General features: G+C 35.5%; 1 protein-coding gene and 1 non-coding gene across 2 annotated transcripts in view; one reads left to right on the top strand and one right to left on the bottom strand.

The window, feature by feature from the left end:
- Positions 1-16,625, bottom strand: part of ADGB (androglobin) — a 4,124,629-nt gene that overhangs the window by 3,629,500 nt on the left and 478,504 nt on the right. The window lies entirely within an intron of this gene.
- Positions 3,051-3,123, top strand: TRNAR-CCU. Its single transcript has one exon. It is a non-coding gene; the product is annotated as a tRNA-Arg (tRNA).

Here is a 16,625-nt window from a genome sequence, read left to right on the forward strand (position 1 = left end):
GGACCCCCCCCAGCACCGACAGGGACGGCTCCGAGGCCGATGTTGGAGCCGAACTCACCAGCGCAGACGCTCTGAAAGGGAGAACGGGGTCAGACAAGGGTCCGATGCCACTCGCCCCCTCGGAGCCGATGAGGGAAGCTCAGCACCGAGATCCCTCCAAGGAGGAAATCGGCACAGATGACGGAGCCGAAAGGGAAGGTATCGGCTCCGAAGCACCGACAGCCATGGCTCCGATGAGGCCCGGCTCCGAACTCAAAGGAGTTGGAGGACGAATAGAATCAGGGATGGGAATAGCCGCTGACTGTTGAGTAGGGCTATGCAGCATTTGGGCCAGTGCCTCGGACTTGAGAAGTCTACTCACCACCCTTTGTAAGTCATGGTCTGACAGCCTGGAGGACCGAGAGGAATGAGACCTATGGCTCCGCTCCGACAGAAGAGAGGATCCCAGAGCTGAGTGGATGGAGCCGATGGAAGGGGACCTCGACCTCTTCTTTGAAGGTGGCTCCGATAAGCCTATCGGGGCCAACTGAGTCTTGACAACCTCGGCTCCGGCCGGAGCCGAGGTAACAGTTTGAGACTTCAAAACATCGACTCCAGCCAGAGCCGATGTCGAAGCAGCTTTAATGCTCGCAGAAGATGGCTCTGAAGCTGGAGCCGACGGCCTGGAAGTCTTTGAAGGCTTCCCCGATGCAGACTGGGTCGGGGGGCCTTCAGGCTTTAACAAACCACGAAGTATGAGTTTGTTTTTGCGTTCCTGCAGGACTCTAGGGCTGAATGCATGGCAAACAGCATGAGTCCTGCAGGTGCAAAGGTCCCAGGCAATCGACATAAGAAGTGTGACCGTCTGTCAGAGACATTTTCTGACAGCACGAATCACACTTCTTGAAACCTGAGACCTTGGAGTCTTTAGACATCCTAAAAATACTGTATGTAACACAAACACAACACACAGACACACCCTTTAACCAAATAAAAATCCAGTCACACTGAAAGGACAGGGAAAAAACAGGGAGTGGACCAAAGGCCTAAATGTTAAAAAGGGGATAAAATGGGAATACAAGCACAAGGGGGACCCAATTTAAACTAAAGGGACACTTTGTATAAAAACTAAACTAAATAGAAAGGATAGGGGTAGAATTCGAAGTTTTTTTAACAAGAAAACTCACTAACCTGCCAGAGCCGGTAGAAGAAAGCACCTCGTCAGCTAAGCGGCAAACGAGATCTGAGTAGTTACCGCCTAGCATTGTGGGATATAGGGGAGCCTCGAGCCGGTGGAATAAGCTCTCGAGCTTTAGTATTGGCCGAGTCGGAGCCGAGGATCGGCTCCGAACCCATCCAGCAAGAATGAAGGCGAGATTGACAACTTAACATCAACAATATTAGCCGAAGCTAACTAACAAACAAGCTGAACACTTACCCAAAAAACACTAACTCACTTGGAGCTCGAGACCATGCTGCTGGCTTGGAAAGTGGTAAATAAGATCTGAGGGAAGGAAGGACACAGAGGGGTATTATGGGTAAGGGGAGCAGCTTGGAGCTCGGATCAGAAGCTGGTGAAGCGGCCGTCTCAGATCCGATCCGGATCCGAATACCTACAGGTTGATGACCAAATGAAGTCAACTACTTCAGATCACTTAATAAGCATGGTTTAGAATGAAATGGGGCTATATGAAGCTGGATCTGATGGGTCTTTACCATCTTTAGGTAGTACAGTCACTACACTACAGCTCTCTTCCACCATGTTGGTGCTTCCCCTCCTTTTAAAGATGATTAAACTAAACCTTCCAGATCTTTAGCACTTTCTTCCCTCCTAGCTTCCAAACTTCAACAGGAATGCCATCTACACCTGAAAACTTTTCTGTAGATTGGTTATTCATCACCATTTTATCTCATCTTCTTCTGTCCTCAGTGCTAATACTTGAGCCTCATGTACCATTAGCCTTGGAATACTTAATTCTTCCACAAATAATTCCATTGGTGATTTTTCTTGATTTCTATATTTCTCTGCTTTATACAAATTTTCATAAACTTTACAAAATATTTTTTAATACCGCTACAGCATCTCTGGTTACTTTCCTTGTTATAGGCTCCCTAAGTTTGGCAACAACCCTTTCTACTTTCTGTTGTCATCGTGGTAAAAGGTTTTGTGATCTGGAGTTATTATCAAAACACAGTTGGTTAACAGTAATCTTTCTAAATCCATGCATATTATATCCAAGTACTCCCTTATTTTTTCTTTAACACTCTGCAGTTTCTCCTCTTCTTGTTCTGAGAGATTCCCTTTATTCTGCAATACTTTAACCTTTGCAAGTCCTTCTGAATAATTCTTGTTACTTCTTAACCATATCTCTTTTTCTTTTATTCCCACCCTATTTTTGACACCATGACCCATACCTTAATTTCTTCAGGAATACAGTTCTTTTTTTATGGACAAGTTCAGAGTATACATATGATATGCCCTTTCCATTAACAACTCCTGCCCTGGAATACCAGTCCAGATGCTTATAGGTTATTCCTTCCAGTGTCTGCTACAGCAGAAAAATCTCAGGTTTTACCTACTTGCTCTACATGTAATTCTACCACCTAATTCTACCATTTTTGAAACACCTCTTCTTGAGCAATCTCGTACTCAGCCAGCCTTTTCTTCATTTCAGCCACTGATTGTTGCAGTTTTATCAGCACAACTGAATATCTGTTTAAAGCTTGTTTCATTTTTCTACCTTTTGTTATTTAAGTTGATATACACATTCAGTGTTTCATTTATTTTAATCAACTCTAAGCACATTTGACTTATTTTTCCTCTAAATTATTGGAAGACATGTCTTGCACCAATGCTAGAGCTTGAATTGCTTTTTCTGAACAGCTGCAGGATTCTTCCCAGCCAATGTTTTCTTCTCACCTTTTGTGGTTGATTTTCTTTCAGGTTCTCTATATTTCTTCTTTGCTGGCATCCATATTAGCCAGTAAATTAAATTTACCCCAAAAGACAAATTAACTGCTCTCTTTGTGGAGTTTCTGTTCTCACAATGGGAGAGTTAAAATTAATTAGGGCCCCAGTGGCCTAATGGATAAGGCACTGGCCTCCTAAGTCAGGGATTTTGGGTTCGAGTCCCATCTGGGGTAATATAATCTTCTCGGGCAGATAGCCTAGTACCTACCTATGAACCTATAATCAATGGGGCGGCAAAAGCCGACACACTCTGGCTAGGTTTATAAATGCCCTTGGGCAGATATCCTAGTACCTACCTACCTAAGCTGCTACTCTGTATGCAGCCATCTTGGAAGTCTCATCCTCCTACAGTTGTTAATCTGAAATCAAGATCTTTTTGAAGATAGTGAAGGAAGGACTTTATTTTCCCCAGCCTGGATTGAGCCTGGCAATAATCAGATGGATCTATGCTCTACTCTTGTCAACAAACTTTAAATAATCATATAAATATGCTGTGCCCTGGTCAATAAACTTTAAATAATCAAATAAATAAATATATAAATAAAACAGCTGGAGTTGTCTTCAGTCATTCATCTGTTACTGTACCAGGTATGCATATGAAAAGGGCTGGACAAGGAGAAAGGAAACTAAGAAAGAACTTTATTGGCAAAAAAAAAAAATCATCCTTCAAAGGTATGAAAACAGGCCAATGGCTGGCGACAGATACTTGAACATTTTAAAAACTAGACTCACTATAATCCAATGGCTTTTATATGATAAGGTACTACATAAAGCCTGGAGTAAAGTGGAATGTACTGGATGATTCTATCTTTGAAGCATGGTTTAAACTAGATACAGCAGAATTTTCAAAACATTATTCAACATGGACTGTGTGTAAATAGGATGCAATTTTTAGAAGTTACTTCACATAATACAAAAAGCTGTCTTTTTTCACTCTTGGAATTGCAATTTCATTGAAAAAGATTGTTGCTAAAATGATCATCCATCTGGAAACCCATATATATTTTAGAAAGTTGGGTGATACACCTCTTCAGAATGTAAAGCCCAAGTGAAACAACCTTTAAGCAAAGAACAAAATGAAGTCTCTCTCTCAAAGGAAAACATTTCCCAAACTGCATGGTAATTTGAATGTTGGTACAGCACTACCATCTGGTTTGCATCTGCCAACTGCAACCTCTAACAGCCTGCACCCAAGGCTACTGCCCCATTTTAATCCACCCACGCTGTGCCTCTAATATTCTCCCTACCCTTCTTCTGTGATGTCAGAGAGCATATGCTCAAATGTGTCTGATTGCAGCAGGTCAAAATGTAACATTGTCATACCTGAAAAAGTAATAGTCAGTTGTTCCCAGAAAATATCAGAGATATAATCCTAAAAGCTTTAAGAGATTTGTATCATACTTCTGATAAGTTAACTATAAGGCTGTCTGTATTTCTACTTCTCCATTTTACTCTTATCTACAGAGACTGCTGGCAACCTTTTCCTAAAGTTCTGGAAAATACCAAGCCTTCATAAGACCTTAAAAGTAACAATGCAGCCTATGTTACTCTCACAGAAAAGTAGTGACTCGCTTAGCACTGTCTTGTTCTTATATAAGATTTGGAACTAAAAATAGAGCAAATTTATAAGGTACTACATAATATACCATTTCAAAGCTCATTAAAACAGGTCTTGCAGATCAGCCTAGGTGGACACATTCTCACCAGTCTTGCGTAACTTAACTGTCTCCTCAAAACACGAAGTCTGCTAGTTCTAGTTATATATTTAAAGCTTAAAAATCAAATGAACCAAAAAATATAATGCCACTTCTTTCTCTAAAATTATGTAAATGAGCCAAAACAGAAAGATAATTCAGTAAGAAAATTGAGAATGTGCAAGTCAAAGACTGGTAATGCAACTTGCAAACAAAGGTAATCATGTTTTTGTTTCACTGCTGATGACAAGCTCTGGGGCCATTCCTTCTCAAGATGGCAACCCATGACAGGCAGTCATTCTGCAGGGCTGTAATGTTTTTTTCTATAGCTATCTAATATGTTACGGGTTCCCCCTTTAATCAGAAATACAAGGATGTCAGTGTACGAAGTCTGCATGCGCTTCTACACATACCAGTCTACCAGTTTGCATCTCACCATTTTCCTGCCTCCTTTAAACTCCCCCAACCCCCATGACGGACATTTCAGATAACAGAAAAAATCTTAACCCGCCATCAATGAAAGGACAGCTAGTACTTCTTTATACAAGTATTGTCATTTTCCCAGGTTACACACAACTGATTACATTCCCTACAAGGTATAATAAAGATTACACTTCTCACTCCACCCTGGACTGGATCTTAGTATCCCACCCAGCTAATTTCACATTATCTGGCACACTATCAATCTGTCTTAATAACCAGCTTCCATTTGCCACTAGAACCGGTACCCACCTCCCAAAAACACACTCATTAAAATCAGTCAGAAATACAAAACAACACAACCAACAATCTCTCAACAACTTACTCTTTAATATAAACTGGGCACTGCTAAAGACTCTACCCATCGAAGAAGCAGTACATCACTTCAAATCCACCTTCTTTGAGATATTAAACAGTCTAGCCACTGTCCATACTAAAAGAGTAAAACAGCACACAACCTCCTGGATAACCACTGAATGTGCTGATCTAATGAAAAAGGGGATACTGCATGAACAAATGGAAACTCAACAAAACCTCTGGAAGTTTCCAAGCCTTTAAAACCACTCCACAACAGTGTAACAAAAAAGGGTTGAAGAAAGTAAAAAAAAACTTATTACATATTCAGTCACAACATAAAAACAACCTCCAAAAATTCTGGCACTCAGTATCTAAGCTCCTCAACCCAGGTACACCAAAACAACTCTCCCCATCACCTGATGCCCCCAACACAAACAGCAGAGGAATTTAATAGACACTTATCAAATCCATAGCTGACCTACTAACCACAAATATCAACTCAAACTACACCCAACAAAACCCCACCTTAAACTCCAATAATCATACTTCACCCAGATCTGATCATACAAACACCCCTCCAAACTATCAAGCCAAACACCCCAAAACCTATTCTCCTTCCAACCCATATCCACCTCAAAAGTAAACAAATCTTCTGCTCAAATTAAAGCCCTGCTCAGCAGACAATCTCCCACCTCAATACCTACAACTCACAGCAGACTCAGTTTCTTATGCAAGTAGCATCCTCAAAAACAGATCTCTCTTGGATTTGTTGTCCCTACACTTATGGAAACTATCCCACATAACACCAATACAAAAAAGGTGAACACTCCACCGAGCTGTCCAACTTTTGCCCAATATCAATACTATCCTCCATCTCAAAAATCCTGAAAGGATATGTCCACCAACAACTTATGAAATTCCTACTCCAAAATAACCTACTCGCCCCTTCCCAGCATGACTTCACATCTTACAACCGCACATTTTCAGCTCTGCTATCATTTGCTGATACTGTCAACAAGGCCAGAGATGAGGGATACTTTGTATCCACTGTATTTCTCACCGTCTTAAAAGCCTTGGACACTGTCGCTCACCCAATACTACTGGATATTCCATCCAACCTAGGCTGTACCACTCCCACAATATAATGGCTCCAAAGCTATCCAAAAGACAGGAAACAAGCCATTGAATGGTCCAACCATCTATCCCCTCTCCTTCACAACCCCACAGGGGTTCCCCAAGGCTCTATCTTGAGACCACTACTATTTAACATATTTACAAACAACCTGCATACTGCCTCACCCCCCTGGAAAATTGATCCAATATGCAGATGACTCAGCACTAATCTGTACCTCCCAGACTCCCAGACCTACAAAACAAAACCTAAAATGCAGGTACTGCAATCGAATCATGGCTCAAACATGGTCAGCTCTTTCTGAATCCTAAAAAACTAAACTTATCTTCTACCCAAACAAAACCATACCCAGCCCCAACCTATTCAACATCCTCTCTGAAGATAAAACAATACTTGAAAATGTTCAAGAGACTAAACTACTAGGAGTAATTATTGACAGCAAACTCACCTTTGACCTGCATGTCCAAGAAAACATTAAGAAAACCCACAAAAAAATTAGAACTTCTCTACTGAACTAAGCAATACCTGACCAACACTACAAAGTCTACCCTGCCAAAAACCTTCCTATTCTATGGATCTTGCTTAATCACTCACCTACAAAACTCAGTTGTGCCCCTGCCTGCTCTGTTGAGGTTTTTTTTTTGTTTTTTTGTTTTTTATTATATATTCAAACTTTCGAACTTCGATCATATATTGTCGAACATATGGGATTCGAAGTTTTGAAAGTTTGATTATATAATATAGACCATGTAAACCTTTACAAGAACTCAAATGGCTTAAATTACCAAACATTTCAAATACATTATACTAACCATTACACATAACCTAAGCAGTAAACCCACTGCCTGTCCTGCCCTAGAAAATGTTATTGAACAATATAAGCCAACCAGACCACCCACATCAGATGACAAACATCTACTCAAAACCATCAAACCCTCCAAAAAAAAAGCAGGCAAAGCATTATACTTGTACTCAGTCTCTAAGCTTTGGAACTCTCTCCTTCCCAACATCAGGTTAACTCTTAGATTACCACTATTTAAAGCCAGCCAAAAGGAATACCCATATAACTCTTGGCAATGTCCACGCATCTACCCCGGGCTAATTTCTGTCACCCCTCCCTATCACATTACTACTCCTATACTCTTCTACTCACATTTGAAAAGTCAGATTTTAGCTTGTTAAGTTAGCCTGTCGATATGTATAACTACCAGTCTTGCAAAATTAATTATGTAAAATGTCAAATTTCTGTTGTATGTCAAGAAATCTTTAAAAAAACCTGTACATATTGTATCTTTGTTTCCTAAATGAATTTTTGAATTATGTACAAGTTGTTAACCTACTATGTTATGTATATATGTTTATGTTACTAATGTATCTTGTGATTAATGTTTGATTTAACTGTTGGAGCTTTTCGCCTCAGGTCATGTGACCCAGTTGGACTATCCCAGTAAACAAAAGCAAAATAAATACATAAATAAATTAATAAGCTAATTGAAGATTCAATAGTACCATAAATGGAAACTATTTCTCTATACCACAAGGTAGCCTAAATAGGAGTTTTGTCTCAGGGAGCTGTCAGACAGAGCTTTTATTTTGACTTAGTTGTGCATCTTTGAGTTTCTATCCCTTTCATCCCTATATCTAACATTCCAGCTACAACATAGTTTATTTACAATGTTTGGGTGGTCAGATATGGAATACACAGTGTGACAGCATTGTCTCATCTTTCAGTTTGTAATTTATATAATCCAAAGAAAGAGAAGCATCCCTAGCCCACAACCCATAGAAAGGCTATCAAATGCAGAGGATAGAGTAAGTAGAAGTTATAGCAATATGTGAATAAAGCATGGCTGTGTAAATAAACATATCCTAACAGCAGATGTTGTAATAGATCACTGTTGCAGTAGCCTAAGCTATTTGAGTTCCATTCCCCTGCTAGCCGGACAACTTTACAAAGCTTAAGGACACTTTTCACATATTCTGCCAGGAGCCTGAGCAGTGCTACATATATAAAGACAGAGCACCAAAATCGTCATAGCTTTATTGCCCTAATAAAGGAGGCAATATCCATGAAAGGGGAAAAAAGTGCTAAGAAATGTAACACAGTAGTAACAATGTACACAAGTGTATACAGCAGAGAGTGTATTATCCGAAACATCAATTATCTGAACACAGCCTTCCAAAGATTTGGGTAGGAAAAATCAAAGTCTGAATATGCAAATGTTATACGTATTCACTTATGCATGTTTTTGAGCTTGTAGCCTGCTCAAGTGTGAAAAATATTCTTTATTGTCCACTGGAATCACTGAATGGTTGAAAAGTGTATTACCTGCATGCAGAAAAAACATTTTAGAAGTTTTTTATCCGTGCCAGTGTATGACTGATAATCAGAACAGTTTGATTATCCGAACTACTCTAGGTCCCAATTCGTTTGGATAATAGACTCTCTACTAAATATACATACACACATATATATATATATATATATATATATATATATACACACACACACACACACACACACACACACACACACACACACACACACACACACACACACACAGACACACACACATATATATATATATATATATATATATATATATGTATATCCACACCTTAAATATATAGAAAAATTCCAAAAGAAATGGGAGCTGGAGGGATAGAATGGCTGCTGCAACAGTGATCTTTTAGAACATCTGTGTTATGCTAAGTGCATTTAAATAACTGCAGTATGTTCAACATTAGATCACTGATGCAGTACCCTAAGCAATTTGAGTAGATTACAGAAGACTGGAAATCAAAAAGGGAGGAGGAAGTCAGTAAACAGTCCCTGGACTATGGTTCTAACAAAGGCTGTTCTAGAACTGGAAAAGGACTTCAGTCTGTAGTGCTTTTTTTAAAGCTCTGTACAGAGGACCATGAAACTTCCTATAGAATACTTCTAGAGTCTACCCCTTTCGGAAAGCCACCAAAAAAGACAAAGCTCTAGTGAATGGGCCCTAAATCTGCCTGGAAGTGGCTTGCTATGGTGTGAATAGCTAAAATAAATAGTATGAGACAGTAATTTGCAAATTGCCTGCTCTGACACTGGTTGTCCTCTCCTCTTACCTTCATAGAAGACAAACAGCTTATCAGCTTTCCTGAGGAATAGAGTTTTGCCTAGGTAGTATCTAAACTGACTCGATAGCCAGAGTATTTTTTCTCCTTTGTTTTAAGATTCTGAAAAGAGCACTGGGAGATTAATTGTTTAACTTAAAATAACCTCTGAAACCACTTTAAACATAACAGAAGGATTTTTTTCTCTAAAATGATCATCTTTGTGAAAAATTAGATAGAGGTTGTAACTCTTCTCACAAAAGTCAGGGCACTGAGTAACAGTTTTCCAAGTTAAGAATTTTAAATCAGCCTGATGAGTTGATTCAAATGAAAGAAGTATCAGTTTTTCAAGTACAAAGTTAAAACCCAAAGGAGGAGAACCATTTTTTTAGGCAGACGGATATATAAAACTCCTTTCAAAAAATGTTAGATGTGAGGCAAGGTTGAAAAGGGGGAAATCTAAGGGCAGATAAGCAGAGATGGCTGAAAAATGAATTTTGACAGAAGAGTAAGAAAGATCAGTGGATAATAACTTATATGAATATTCTAGAACTAGAGGCATCCAGGCCTTAAAATGGTCCTGTCAACACCAACTATAAAGTATTTTCCAATTATTCACATATGATTTCCTAGTAGCAATTTTTCTTCTCAAAAATTTTTTATTTTTCAAATACAATTGAATGAATTCCATAGTATTTATACATAACATGTACACCAATTACATTAGTCTGACACTATAACAGATCTTAATGTATACAGTTACTTTATAAGTATGTCCAATACATTATCAGAGTATGTGATCAGTTATTGTATAGTGTCTCTCAACGATAAGACTTTTCCCCAAGGGTTGTTGATAAATAGCTTTGTATAAATTCTTAGTTCTTTAATTTTAATTTCCAATAATGATGTGGCCTTCAGTAGGCTGTAGAAGTCTTCCAAAGTTGGTATTGTGTTTGTATTCCATCTTCTTGTTATAAACTTCCTTGAAATTGCAAGTATAGTCCATACTAGATACATGTTTAACCTATTCAAAGGAGTACCTTCATTCACATTTAATAATAAAATAGTTTTAGTTTAAAAAAAAGGATTCATTAAATAAAGCTTGTAGAAGGTTATTAATACCATTCCAAAATGGCTTAATTTTAACACAATCAAAGAAAATGTGGTTCCAATCTGCATTGTGTACTTGCTCACATCTACAACATATTCCTTTTATGGAAAAACTAATTTTACTGATTATGTCTGGGGTTAAGAATGCTCTGTGCAATTTCCAATTAAAAACTTTCCAGTATTGTATAAAGGATGTATATTTTATCGATAATAAAATATTTGTTTTAATATCTTCAGTTAACTGTATTGAGTGTCCTTTTGTTACATATTTTCAATATAAGGCTTTGGGTGTTGTTTTATAGATTATCAATATTTTGTAAAATTTTGAAATACTGTTTCCCATGTCAAAGTCATTATATATGATTTCATATATGTATTTCATAAATTTAAGTATTTCTTTAAATGAAGAAGTGTTAATTATTCTACTTAAATCTTGTGAATATGACAGAATACTCTATAAAGTTAGCCAGTCATGTTGTGGAATTTTGTATGTTGCTTTTATTACTTGCATATCTAAAACTTTTAGTTCTTTGATACATTGGAGCCAACAAACAAATCCTTTCTGTTCCCAGGAATTAATAATTTCTCTATATATTTTATGTGGAAAGTTCTTGTGAATATAAATGGTGTTAAAATGTTAAACCAGATTTTTAAATCTATATTTGCATTAATAATTTTCCTAAATAAGTCAATGTAATAATTAATCATATACGTTTTAGTGGGCTTAGTTATGTTATATTGCATACTAATGCATAATATGTGCCATGGCAAATAGTTTTTACCTGTTATTTGGATTTCTTCTGTAAATCAAATTCATTTATTGATATTACAGTTAGTAATTCTTTCCAATTTGCAGAGTGATTTGGACTTATCCTATCTGAGATTGTTTTAGATATTGATGCTTTTATATATATTTTTATATCGGGAAAGTTTAATCCTCCCTGTTTCCATGGTCTGATATGATGTATTAAAGCTATTCTGTTTTTTTTTTGGGAAACCATAAAAATTTTATTAGGCATGAGTTTATTTCTTTAAGTATATTCCTTTCTGGTAACAGTTGTATTGCCACAACTATATATAGGATCTCGGGTAGTAAAACCATTTTTATTAACTGTAGTCTATCTTCAAATGTTAGTATTATTGTGTTCCACTTTTCCAGGGAGATTTTAATTGTATTGATGACATTATTGTAGTTTTTTGAAACCAATTCATTATCATCCTTGCATAACTCAATTCCTAGATATTCTAAGGTAGATTTGTGTTTCCCTATGATGTGATCCCCCTTAGTCTGCAGTCCCTTTTTTTTAATTTAAAAATAAAAATTTTGATTTTGATTTATTGAAATGGAGTCCTGAAGTCATATAAAATTTGTCAATTACTATATATAATTCTTCTAATGTCTGTTTTGTATTAGATAATAGTAATGTCATCAGCAAATAGCATTACTTTAGAATTGCATTGTTCATAAACATCTATTCCTTTGATTTTTATATTATTGCGAATTGAATCTGCCAATATTGCAATAGCCAGAGCATACAGAATCGGTGACATGGGACATCCTTGTTTAGTGCCTTTTGTTATATGTATAGATTCAGAGGTAAAAGGACCTAACTTGACATACGCTAAATTATTTGTATATATACTCTTTAGGAGATGAACAAAGGATGCAGGAAATTCAAATAGCATTAGGATTTTAAATAAATAGTCCCAATTTAGGGAATCAAAGGCTTTCTCTATATCTAAGCCAATTATGAGTGTTGCTTTATTTCCTTTATTAACATAATCTATAAGAGAAATTATCATTTTAATGTTGTCATGTGTGTGTCTATGATATATAAATCCAGTTTGATCATTATTTATTGTTTTGGATAGTGGTATTTTCATTCTGTTAGTTAATATTGTCATAAATATCTTACAGTCATTATTTAATAATGATATAGGTCTATATGAGGTACAAAGATTTGGGGATTTGTTTTCCTTTAGGATTGGTGTGATTAAGGAATATCTCCAAGAGGGTGGTATTAAAGCTTGTGACTTAATTTCTAATAGAGTTTTATGGAAGAGGGATAATATCTTTGAAGGAAAAAGTTTCTATATTTCCATAATTGTGCTATCTATATCTGGAACGTTATTATTTTTGCCCTCTTCTATTGTATCTGTAATTTCTTTGTAGGATATGAGGTGCTTGCAGATCTAGTTTTAATTTTTCTGGTATTTTTTTTTTTTATATTAGAACATTTTTCATCTAGATTTAATTGATCTATATATATATATATATATATATTCTTTTTGGAAATGTTCCATATAGTGATTTCTATAGGCATCAATAATGTCACCTATATCCAAGGCATTTTTCCCTTTCTTTTCATGGAAGATACTTTTAATGTTATTAGCTTTTGATTGTATTTTGATTCTTGTAGATAAATTATGTAGATATTTGGGAGAAGTGGTCAAGGTATTAATTTTTAGTTTTTCTAAAGCTAGACTAGTTTTATGTGTTAGAATTTTGTTGTATTTATTGTTTAATACTTCTACTTTCTTTTTCATTTCCAAATGATTTTGATTTTTTTCAACTTTTACTGACAAAAATTTGGATTGTAAATCTAATAATTCAGAATCCCATTCTCTGATTTTGTTTTATAACAAGTTATGGTTGTACCATGTATGTAAGCTTTTAATGAGTCCCATATCATTATTTTATTTATCTTTGTGGTGTAATTAATATCTAAGAAGAACTGTAATTCAGATAATAACCAGGGTTTGAACTCTTTAATTTTAGTTATATATGCTGGAATTCTGGAGTTAAAGATTAATGGTTTGCACCCATTTTGAAGTTTTAGTATCAATGAATTGTGGCCTGAAAAGGGTAAGGGAGTGATTGAGAAATTAATGATTTTAAAGTGTTAAGTCATGGACAGCAAATATTTTATCTATTCTACTTTGGGTACCAAATCTGTGATCATGATGAGAAAACAACAAAGATTTATCTTCTCTAAATTTCAAAGTATCTACAAGATGCAATGATTCTACCCATTTGTTTAAAGCTTTTAATCAGCAGATGTACACAGTAGTCTTTTATTTGTAGTTTCAGAAAGATCAAATATACAGCTAAAATCTCCTCCTAATATTATGTTGTCTTTATAATTATTGGAAATTAAATCCAAGTGTTTTTTAACGGTTCCTGTTCCAATGCTTGGGAACCAGTATAGATTGGCTAGGGTCCATATCCTGTTATTACATTTAACTATTACTAATGCCATAAGGCCTTCTTTATCTTCATACTTATAAATGATTTCTGGGTTAATCACATTTGTTTTCCATAAAATTTTTACCCCTTTTGTCTTTGTCTTATAAGTGAATTGTGCCAATATCATATATTCCTTAGGATTCCATTTGTAATTGTCATTTCTTCTGAAATTAGTTTCTTGAAGGAAGATTATCTGTGCTTTGTTCAGTTTTAAATATTTCAGTAGATTTGATCTATTGCTAGGATTGTTTAAGCCACTGGTATTTAAAGATAATAAAGTTAAATCCATCTTGGGTAATTTAGACTATGTATGTTTTGTTTTATTGTGACTATTAAACATTTTCCTCTGATAACTATAAAGTATATGTTTGAGCTTTTAAAGGAAATTATCAGTTTTATACTTTGAGTGTTTACCAGTAAAGTAATGTTTTGTGACATAAATTTAAATTAATAAATGTTAACAAAACTAAGATCCGCACTAGCCATGGAATGAAAATCATTCCTAATCTGATGGAGAAACCTAAGTCCATAAGATTATCACTTATACCATGACAATCCAGAACATCTCAGCTCCAAAAATTGAATTATCATATGGAGAATATTTGTAATAGGAATAAGCAATATTTATATTATTTTGAACAGATACAGTACTATTGTAGATTAGACAGAATTCTAATACAATATAAATGTCTACCTATTGTATAAACAATTAATATTTACATGAAAGATAGATGACAAGAAATTTAATCATAGTAAATTAGGATGTATCATATATAAAACCTCAGTAAAAGATTATACCACACAGTTATTTAACATATTCACCCTTACTGATGAAGTCTTTCAAAACTTATTACTTAATATAAATAGATGGTAACAATATTTATACCTAATGTTTACAATACAATTAATTTTACTGGATATATATTAGAAGTTATATTTCATTGTTAGCCAGCATTTAAGTAATTGTTGCTAACATACTTAAAGCATCAAGTTTGTTTTAGGTCAACATTGATGAAAGTTAGTGCATTTTAAGTATCAGTGCATCCGACTTTCCCCCATTTCCTACACATAAAGATTTTCATATCTGTCATTTCTTATTATAAAATGAGTGAAATTATAGGTTTAAAACAACAAATTCACATATTGTGATTAATGATTATAAGTTCCCTTTCCATATTCATAAATTGACATTTTATAGCATATACGGAAAGTTTTTAGATTTAAATGGCAACATTCTATTTTGTATAATCAGCAAAGGTTAAACTGAGTGATTATTGTCAATTTAACACTGTTTGTTCAGAATGTGATTGTTACATTCTGTGACTTTCCTAGTTCAGGCTTCTATTGTTTCCCTTGAACAACTTTGTCAGTTTGATGTCATGTATAAAACATTAGTTACATTGGTAACAGCTTAAGTTTTATGTATGGTCAAGAATGGTTACAACACCACAATTCAAGTTAAAGCAATTATATGACTTTTTATGCACATTTACTTATATGAGAAAATCATCATGCTTCCCCTTGATGTTCAGTATAGTGTATGTCATTTATGACAAGTTAAAACAGTAGTGTTATTATACACAAGCCCATGTTATTAAACTGTCTATTGTCAATTTAATACTATTTGTTCAGAATATGATTATTACATTCTGTAACATTTCAAGTTCAGGCTTCTATTGTTTTTCTTGAACAACTTTGTCAGTTTGATGTCATGTATAAAACAGTAGTCACCTTGGTAACCGCTTACATATTATATATGGTCAAGATAGGCTACAAAAACTACAATTCAAGTTAAAGAACTTGCATGACTTGTTATACACAATTACTTATATAAGAAAATCAGCATGCTTTCTCTTGATGTTCAATGTAGTGTATGCCATTTATGACAAGTTAAGACAGCAGTGTTATTATACATAAGCCCATGTTATTAAATTCTATCTTTAATATCTAAATTCAGCAGACTGATTCATGTTATATGACGAGTGTATATTTTATGTCTAGATTTACTAAAATCATACATTACATAACTATTGTGTGTGTGTGTGTGTGGGGGGGGGGTTCTTTTTGGCTGTTGCTTAGTTATTTGAGAGACCACAAGCTTATTACTAGCTCCTTCTGAGCATGTTTATACACTCCATAGACTTTAAATTATGAGACCCTTCTAGTTTCTTATTTGTTATAAGCATATTTCCATCCTTACATACACACATATCAGTACTTCAAGCATGGGCAACAACGCCCATCCAGTTTTGTCACAATACCATTCACTAGTTCATGTGGTGTGTTTCCAGGCTGTTCTTAAGATATCCAAACCAATTTTTGTCCTGTTCCATTTTACCAGCCGGTTCCATGCAGTGGCCACTTTGCCAGTGAACCACTCAACACACCTTCCATTCCCACAGATATTTCCATGAAGGACATCTGATGACTCTCTAGCACTTCCCAGCAACCCTAAACAGCCCTAGAATCAGCTATCCCCATAGCCCAAAACGTTTGAGCAAGCTCACCTCCCAGACCACTGCAAAGGGTACTGCACAAGACCAAGTGCTCTTAGTCTTTTACAATAACTCAGACTTCCACTCTTATGTAAGTCCTTAATGTGTTTGGACCAAAATA

This window comes from Protopterus annectens, chromosome 1.part0 (assembly GCF_019279795.1).
Source record: "Protopterus annectens isolate FY-2018-M chromosome 1.part0, PAN1.0, whole genome shotgun sequence".
Lineage (NCBI taxonomy): Eukaryota > Metazoa > Chordata > Ceratodontiformes > Protopteridae > Protopterus > Protopterus annectens.